The 9952-nt window shown below is 42.8% G+C and overlaps 1 pseudogene; it reads left to right on the top strand.

Moving 5' to 3' along the window:
- The first annotated feature begins 6923 nt into the window (after window positions 1-6923).
- Window positions 6924-8516, top strand: LOC147622568 (uncharacterized; annotated as a pseudogene).
- Window positions 8517-9952: the final 1436 nt, after the last annotated feature.

Raw genomic sequence — 9952 nt, forward strand, 5'->3', positions numbered from 1 at the left:
AATTACATCGATGTATCTACAAAGTAATCACTAAGCTACAAAACATAATAAATAAGGCATATCGCCAAGTCCCTAATCGGAGAGCTCGTCCTCATGCAATGGGGATGGCAGCATTTCCTACACATAAACAAAATCGAACAAGCATAATAAGAACATGCGAGACTTGCTTATACATACACTCACACTACTTTATAGCTAATTAAAAGTGAAAAAACATACCTCAATGTAGCTATCCTTGGACATTATCTTCACTCGAAGACGATTGAAGCCATGAGAGCTTGCGTATTCCTTCTCTAATCGAGTAGGACATCCATCAAACTCCCCTCGCTGCAAATGAAACACATACAAAAACATGACATTAATTAAGCACTCTTCGAAACCTACATAATCACACCATATGTGAAGAAATACTTACAAAATCACGCTTCATGGCATCCATCCCTCCGCTCCCAAGATGGGACGTGCTACTGCTGCTTTGCTCTCATCGCGCCTCCACTTGTTGTTGAAATAAGTGCGGGTTACCATCCTGCTCTGCCTTGATTGCCGCCCACATGTCATTTTCAACCCAATTGGGTTGATTCCTGCCCTCTTTATATGCATCACGAGCCTCCGAGCGGCGATGCCCAACTAACACTCCCATCCTTTTTTTCATGAGAGCTTCATTAAACTTTGCATCTTCACTTGATTGTGGAAAGTCTTCATGCAGAGCGGCAATGACGTAATCCTTTCGCTCTTTTGAAACCTGCTTCCATTTTGTCAAGAGATCATGACGAAAGACATTCCAAGAAATTTCTTTTAAGCGACTGTCAAGGTGCTCTCCTTCCTCGTTGCGGACGACTGAACCATCCGCCTCACATAAGTAGAAGTACCTTGGAGGTGTAGGGCGAGGGTCAAGGTGTCTATGTGTGATGCGAGTTGGGGAGGAGTTGGGGAAGGCGCGGTGCTATGCACAACATCCTCAGCGCCCCCACAACAACCCCTGCCTCCCCTGCTCCCCATGCTCCCCCTCCTCCCCTCGCTCGACTCATGACGTCGTGACCCCGTGTGAGAACTCTCAGATCTACGTGAAGGAGATTGTGAGACGCTACGAGAAGGCAATGCAGTGCTAGGCGCGCTGTAGGGGCAGTAGAAGGTAGTGGAGATGGAGACGCACCCCACTGATCATAGTGTTGTGAGAGGCGTTGCATCATCTCATGCTCCTCTGGGGTAAGTGCACCCACTACCAAACCAGGTCTTGGGGTGGGTGGGTCCCAAGGATCACGGGATGCCACATCTGTAATCAAACAAGGTGGGTCCCCGTCTAAGACAAAGGCGTATGTGTGTGCGTGTCTATGTGTATGCATATGCTACATATGTATGCGTATGCGTATGCGTATGCATATGCGTATGCGTATGCATCATGCGTATGCATCATGCGTATGCGTATGCATCATGCGTATGCGTATACATCATGTATGCATATACATCATTTGTATGCGTATGCATCATGCGTATGCGTATGCATCATGCGTATGTGACATTCGGATGCGTATGCGTATGCATATGCGTATTTGTATGCGCATGCGCAGTAGAAGGATGTGTATACGGCATGCGTATGTGACATGCGGATGCGTATGCGTATGCGGCGTGCGTATGTGATGCGAATGCGTATGCGTATGCGGATGCGTATGTGGCATGCACATGCGTATGCGGCATGCGACATGCGACATGCGTATGCGTATGTGTATGCGTATGCGGATGCGCATGCGACATGCGTATGCGTATGCGGATGCGTATGCGTATGCGCATGCATATGCGGCATGCTACATGCGGATGTGTATGCGTATGTGTATGTGTACGAGACATGCGTATGCAACATGCGGTATGCGTATGCGTATGCGTACGCGACATGCGTATGCGTATGCGTATGCGTATGCGCATGCGGCATGCGGTATGCGTATGCGGCATGCGCATGTGCATACGGCATGCGCATGCGTATGCGCATGCGACATGCAGATGCAGCATCCGTATGCAGCATGCGGATGCGCATGCGACATGCGGATACGGTATGCGTATGCGTATGCGTACGCGACATGCATATGAGTATGCGTATGCGTATGCGTATGCGTATGCGCATGCGTACGCGCATGCGCATGCGCATGGGCATGCGGCATGCGGCATGCGTACGCGTATGCGCATGCGTATGCATATGCGTATGCGTATACGTATGCGTATGCATATGCGTATGCGGCATGCATATACGTATGTGTCTGTACATGCGGCATGCGTATGCGTATGCGTATTCCTATGCGGCATGCGTATGCGACATGCAACATGCGGATGCGTATGCGTATGCGCATGTGTATGCGCATGCGCATGCGGATGCGTATGCGTATGCATATGTGGCATGCGTGTGAGCATTGTATGCGCATGCGGCTTGAGGCTTTGTGTGTGTGTGCATTGTGTTAGTGTATGCATTATGTGTGTGTGTATGCATTGTGTGTGTGTTTGTGTGTGTGTGTGTGTGTGTGTGTGTGTAGCTTGTTCGACCCAGTTTACCCTATAGTCCCAGAATTAGCCAAAGATGGCTAGCAAAAAAATATAAAGCCAGTGAATAAAAAATACATTGTATAAAAAAATTGATTAGAAGACATACTTGAGCATTAGTGGGAGAGTTAGGAGCAGTTAGAGAATGATTACAAGATTTTGCTTAATAAAGAGTTAGGATCAGTTAGCAATAAGAAACAATTAGAGGTGGGCAAGGCAGCTACAAGGAGACCAATGCTTAGGGGAGCACGCTGTTACCTGCAGCCATCCCAAACACAAACCAAGTAAGAACGAGCATTTATGAGAGGGGAATGCAGGTGTCAGTGCATGCTCCCTCTTGTTATCGAGGTCACAGAATTGAACACCTTGCATAAGCCCATAAAATGAAACAATTTTGAAACCTAGTTTCCTAAGCCCAGAACATAAAGAGTGTCTAGTAATGATCAATCCAAAGTATTAAAGTAAGCCAAAAGATACTAGGGTTAAGATGATTTAGGACCAAGTGTTACCACCATCAAAACCACAATAGTTAGAGTATTGTTTGTAAGTTAATGACTAGAGAAGCACCATCAAAATAATCTAGCTAATTATAGGACATTGAAAGCCAATGTGCTAAGCATGTTAGCTAAATAGTTTAGGAAATTCCTAAGGTCAAGACATCAGATTTTTAAACTCCATAGGCTATGTAATTTAAAGTCCCTTTCCTCAAAAGGTGAAAGAATATACAATGCATGTATTACATGAAAAAAGATCTAAAGGATTCATAATAGCAATCCCCATAACTATAAGGAGGCATGACAATTGGAGGAGTGAGAAAGGTATCTTAAAACTATTCCAAAAGAAAAAACCTAGATTACGAGTGGAACCTATACATAATTCACAATTTTAGAATAACAAGTGCTATAAACTTTGATGTATTCAAAAAATTAAACTTAAAGTACATTTAATCAGGCAGAAATTAGTAGGTTTGGAAAAGGAGCTTCAGTTTATAACCTGTAATGTGATACTTTTAAATGAAGATCTTTGCCATATAAAAAACCTTTGAAAATAATGTAAAACTTAAACAATAAAACATAGTTTGCTCTAGCTAAGTAATTTTGCACGAAAACATAGTTTAACTCTTAGTGAAAGAAATAGGTTTCACTAATTTACAAAAAATATCACTACAAGATGATCATAGTGGTCCATGTACTAAAAAATTAAACAATTTCTAAGCTGTAAAATCATTCCAATGTACACAAGCTTAAATTTAGAATAGGTACTTACTAAGACAAGTATAAAAACTTAGAGACGTATTGGAAACAGAACATTACAGCTTGAAGACTAAACAAGTATATCAAACACTAGCTAGCATTAATGATTCAAAACTTCAAACTATGTTGATACTGCTTTTTAACAAAAAGGCTAGCATTTTAAAATAACTTGTAAAAATAAAAATATAGCCTTTTATTAAGGTCAAGAATAGTAGTCATTCAGCTTCAAAAAACCATAACCTTTACCATACGTAAAATCATAAGGTAAAGGTTTGATACCTATGGGTAGAAAGAGAATTGTATGAAAAAAAGAAGCTAGCAAGGAAGATATAAAAGAGAAGAGAGAGAGAGAGAGAGAGAGAGAGAATGCACATAGTGTGTGTGTGTGTGTGTGTGTGTGTAGCAAGAGGTGTGTGTAGCAAGACAGAGAGAGAATGCAACTTAGCCCGCCATTTACGGGGAGAGAGAGAGGCGTACTGCAAGGTATGGAAGGTATGCGAGAGAGAAAGAGAGAGAGCCAGCTATATTCAGCGTGAATCAACGCCAATCACGGAGAGAGACAAATTGAGAGAGCATTCTTAAGTCAGCAGGAGAGAGAGAGAGAGAGAGAGAGAGAGAGGCCACAAGGGCAGCAATAAAGGTCACGGCCTGGCAGTTTGTGCAGTGTGTGTATAACAAGGGGAAGGAAAGAGAGGGTCTCTCTTTACCATCAATTATGCACATGGGAGAGAGGGCCCCAGCCATCACTCTTAATAGTTCATATGAAAGAAGGGACAGCTGCCAAATGTGGAGGGAGAGAGAGAGAGAGAGAGAGAGAAAGAGAGGAACTTCGTGAGCCTGGCAGCATCTCGTCGGTCACGAGGAGAAAAGGATAAGCTTAAAATACTATCAAACAGCTGCAGTGTAATCAACGAGCATGCGTGCGCGTGTGGGGGAGAGATAGAGAGAGAGAGTGAGAGAGAGAGAGAGAGAGAGAGAGACACGTCGTTCATTTTGAACATAAAAAAGAATTGTATTTTCCAAAAAGCCTTAATAACAAGATATATAATGTTGGTTTTCCGCTGGGGAGAGAGAGAGAGAGAGAGAGAAATAAGTTAAAAGACTATTTATAGATTTATTATAAAACCATTTAGTTAGTACTTAAAAAAGCTTTAGAAAAGGTCTATCTGCTTGTTTAGGTGGCTCTAGAGAGAGAGAGAGAGAGAGAGAGAGAGAGAGAGAGAGAAAAACAAAATATTAAATTTAAACTACTACAAATTTTCTTAAAATTAAAAAAGCCCTAAAAGATATAATACTTTTAATAATTAAAAAGGAAAAGAAAAGAACACACAATGTGTGTGTGTGTGTGTGTGTGTGTGTGTGTGTGTGTGTGTGTGTGTGTGTGAGCATTGTGTGTGCATTGCTTATGTATACATTACGCATTGTGTGTGTGTGTGTGCACATTGTGTGTGTGTATGTGTATGCGTATGCATTGTGTGTGTGTGTGTATACATTGTGCATATGAATGCATTGTGTGTGTGTGTGTGCGCGTGCGCGTGCGCGTGCATTGTGTGTGTGTGTGTTTGTATACATTGTGTGCATAGTGTGTGTTTGTGTGAAATTGAAAGAATAGGGGTTGAGATCGGGCACTTACCTCTTTGATTAGAGTGGCGTATGAGTGATATGTCGCTGTCGGAGGTCACGACGTTGAGATCGTATACGCACACACACCTACAAAACCAAAACAAACATGTGCATTAGAAGGAGGAGAGAGATGAAAACGTGTATGTGCATGTGTGTGGGTGTGTGTATGTGTGTTGGGTGAAACAAACCTGCAGATCTAGGCGGCCAAGAGTGAAGAATAAGCTCGCGCAAAAGAAATTGGGCTTTACTCAATTTCCCCAGGCCCCCGGTAAGACCCCCAGAAATTTTGAAATTTAAAATTTTTGGGGGTTTTACCGGGGGTGATACCGGGGCAGTTTTTGACGCGCGGCATTTCTATCTAAAGTAGCATGGTCCACCCGGTATTTAAGGGTACTAGGTGCCCCTCATGCCCGCGTAGCCCTGGTCCCCTGCGTACTCCGCTACTTTAAGGGTACTAGGTGCCCCTCATGCCCGCGTAGCCCTGGTCCCCTGCGTACTCCGCCGTCCCGCGTATGTGCCGTCCCGCCATCCCGCTTATATGTTGTCTCGTCTCGCACTCCGACATCGCGCGTTACCGTCCCGTCGTCCCGCGTATGTGCCATCCGCCGTCCCGCTTATGTGCTATCTCACCCCGCACTCCGACGTCGCACGTTACCATCCCCTCATCCCGTCGTCCCGCGTATGTGCCGTCCCGCCATCCCGCGTATGTGCCATCTCGTCCCGCGGGACCCAATTGGGAGCCGCCTCCACGTGGCGGGTCCTGGACTAAGACAAAGAGCTCCCTAATGACCGTGTAAGGAGAGAGAGGGGGAGCATACATATGAGTGTGTAAGGAGAGAGAGGGGGAGCATACATATGAGCGTGTCTTTGAAACCATTTAAAGTATTAATTTTATCTTTATTGTGTACAGGTGTGATCAATGGGTCATAGGCAAGATTATCCGATAAGCAAGTCTGCTAACATGTCTGACCGGATCTTGTGTCCATGTAATCGATGCAAGCGAACAGTCATCCATTAACGACAAATAGCTAATGAGCATGTAGAAGATTGGGGGCAACGGGACGATAGTGTAATCGAGAATCAAATATGCCAATACACCTCCAAAGAACCAGTAGATTTCTCACACGTACTACCATCATATCCACCACGTTCGCAAATGTACCAACATAATATCGTGGAGGATGTAACGTGTGTGCCCTTAACCACACATGGAGACTCTAACATGGATGGTCCCTTACATGATGAGGATATGGAGGAGATGATTGAGGCTTTCTACATGAATGAAGAGTCCAGTCCACATGATGAGTCCAATCCAAATCCCATTGATGTTCGACAAGATGATGAGGGCATTCAACGATTGGGATCTCTAGCCTCTACTCCATTATTCGAAGGCTCTCGTGCCATAGTCCTTCGAACTTGTTTGTCAATGCTTAATTTGCAATCCATATATGGATGGAGTAATGCGAGTGTTAGTGCCCTCTTCTCACTTATGAAGTCAACTATCCTACCATTGTAAATGCAATGCCGGCATGCAGGGAAGAGGCAAAGAAGATCTTAGCAGATATAGGAATGGATTACAATAGTATCCACGCATGGCCTAACGATTGCATTCTATTTCGAGGGGAATACGCCAACATGGAATCATGTCCAAAGTGTCAAGCTAGCAGATATCGTCAAGGTCTTACAGGCACCACAATACCTACAAAGGTGCTTCGACACTTTCCTATACTACCTAGAATCAAGCATATGTTGGAGTGTCCAGATATAGCAAAGCTAATGACATGGCACTCTACAAATAGGTCCACTGACAATGTGATGCGCATTCCAGCTAATTGTGCAGCTTGGCAGCATATTGAGCAACAATGGCCAGAGTTCAAGAAGGAACCTCGCCACCTTAGATTAGGTCTTGCCATGGAAGGAGTGAATCCTTTTGGTTTACGGTCCACTACTTGGAGCACATGGCCAATGGTGTGCGTCAACTATAATATTCCACCTTGGCTAACAATTAAAAAGGGTCATCTTTTACTTGCATTGCTTGTGCCAGGGAAGTGCAAGGTTAGAAACATGGACATATACTTGGCTCCGCTAGTGGATGAGCTAAAAGTCCTTTGGGATGGTATTTCTGTCATAGACGTGTCAAGACGTAGTGGGTAACGATCAGTTAACTTGCGTGGCATTTTGATGTGGCCAGTGGCCTTGCAACAAGTGGCTATCATGCTTGTCCTATATATGGTCCAGCACTCAATGCTCGATACTCTAACTCACTTAAGAAAAGAGAATCATACAAGATTTCTTCCTGCAAATCATCCCATGCGGGAGGGTAGTCTTGCAAAACCACCTACACCATGGACAACCTCCTCTCAATATAACTCATGGATAGAGAATGGAGGGGAAAGTCCCAATTCTTTTGGAATGAAACGACTATCAATCTTCCACAGGTTGCCATATTGGAGGAGACTTCTTGTGAATAACCTGCTAGATCCAATGCATATCTTCAAAAATGTTGGGCAAATACTATGGGAACGCTTAGCTGGAGCTCGAGACGACAATAAAGCTCGGAGTGATCTAAAAGATGCACGGATCTTGCATATGCAACCATATTGGCCTCTAATAGGGGTAGATAAATCGGTCACACTCCAAACTGCACCTTGGGTGTTGACGAGAGAAAAGGAGAAGAGGGTGAAGAAGGTCATAGCCGAATTTTGTACACCAACAGGACACATGCCTTGCTTAAAGGGGGCATTCACAAAGGATAACAAACTATGTGGGTTGAAGACACATGACTGGCACAAGTTCTTGCAATATATTCTCCTAACTTCAATAAGAAATTGGGCAACACCAGAGGTTCGCAAAGTAATTTACAAAATATCCCGTTTGGTAAGGTGGATTTCTCAAAAGGAGATCACACTAAGTAGCATTGATGAGAATAGGATTAATGCAGCAGAAGCAGTTTGTATGCTTGAAAAGCACTTCCCAACAAGTATCCTCACAATACAAGTTCATCTCATGGTTCATATAGTGGATGAAGTTGCAATTGCAGGAATTGTCCATAGTAGATGGATGTTCTTCCTTGAAAGGTTCATGAAAACTTTGAAGGGATTTGTGCGTCAATGAGCAAGACCAAAGGGTAGTATGGCAGAGGGTTGGTTGGTTCAAGAGTCCCTAGTATACCTCTCTGAATTCCTTGGACAAAGAGAACCATCTATGCTTGTACTATGACACAACAAAGAAGATGACAGAATGATTGGTGAGGTGCTACAAGGGAGGGGACTTGACCGTAAAATGGATCTTATTCTAGAAGAAAAGGTGAATAGGTTTTGCATTCTAAATCATCCAGCCATGGAGAAGTGGATGAAAGAATATGAGATAGAAAGGAATAGAATTTCCAATGAAAGACAAGAGTATAAAAGAGCCCAAAGAAACATGTCAAACGTCCAATATCCTCCAAGTTTAAGAGAACTACCAAAATTTATGAGGCTTGCTTGGTTGCATAACAAACTACAAGAAGCAGTTTTAAACAGGGAGACAGTGACAGAAATTGAGAAAGAGTTTGCAAGAGGATGTAGTAGAAAATATGAATCTTTTGGTGCTTTGTGGTCACACAAACGACATTTTTGAGTGCATCGGATAAATCACAAAAGACAAACATTTGACTCGAGGGTCATGGCATCATTTGATCAAGAGATAGTTACAAGGCAAAATGATGAGGTGCAACTTTCAAAGATAGAGTATTGTGGAAGGATACAAAATGTTTTTCAAGTGGACTACAGAAGCTTCCATATGTTTCTACTTGATGTGCAATGGTTCAAGGCGACCACAACAGGGCAAAACCCAACAATTCGAAGAGATGGCTCAGGCTTTGTTGCCATTGACTCAACAAAACTATGGACAAATAGAAGTGACACCTTTGTACTTGCAGAGACATGCGAGCACGTTTAGTACTCCAACTTTTAATTAGATTTGTATATAATATATTTATGGTTTTAAATCCTAATTAACTAAATATATGTACTAATTATTAATTACTCCAAGCATGTGTTAATTTTCACAGGTCGTTTTTCAACCAGTTCCAACAAATCCAACATGGTGGTATGTCATTCAAGTAGCTCCACGTAGCAAGCAAATATATGAGGAGCACGAGCTTATTCAAGAGCAAGAGGAAGCAAATACCAGTGATATCGATCATTGTTCAGTAGATCACAATAACATCGAGCACGTAGATATAATTGTTGGGTCCGCCAATGATATTTCTTATAATGGATCAGTAGAGGTGGAAGATGAACATCAACTAGATGAAGATGCAGATGATGCAGATGAAGACAATGAGATAGAGACAATACTCCAAGATCTAGAGAATAATATTAATGACATTAATTATGATCAAATAGACACAAATGCAGATCCTAGTATGCTTAATGATGATGCTGATGTATATGATCATCATCACCGCGTAGACATGCAAATGGGTGAACTTGATATTTTTATTGATATTAAAGCTCACCAAGATCTTCTAGAAGATGATAACTATTGTGATATGGATGATGTTTAAT

This window comes from Cibotium barometz, chromosome 28 (genome assembly GCF_041138505.1).
Source record: "Cibotium barometz isolate CiBa-2024 chromosome 28, ASM4113850v1, whole genome shotgun sequence".
In the NCBI taxonomy this organism is placed as follows: domain Eukaryota; kingdom Viridiplantae; phylum Streptophyta; class Polypodiopsida; order Cyatheales; family Cibotiaceae; genus Cibotium; species Cibotium barometz.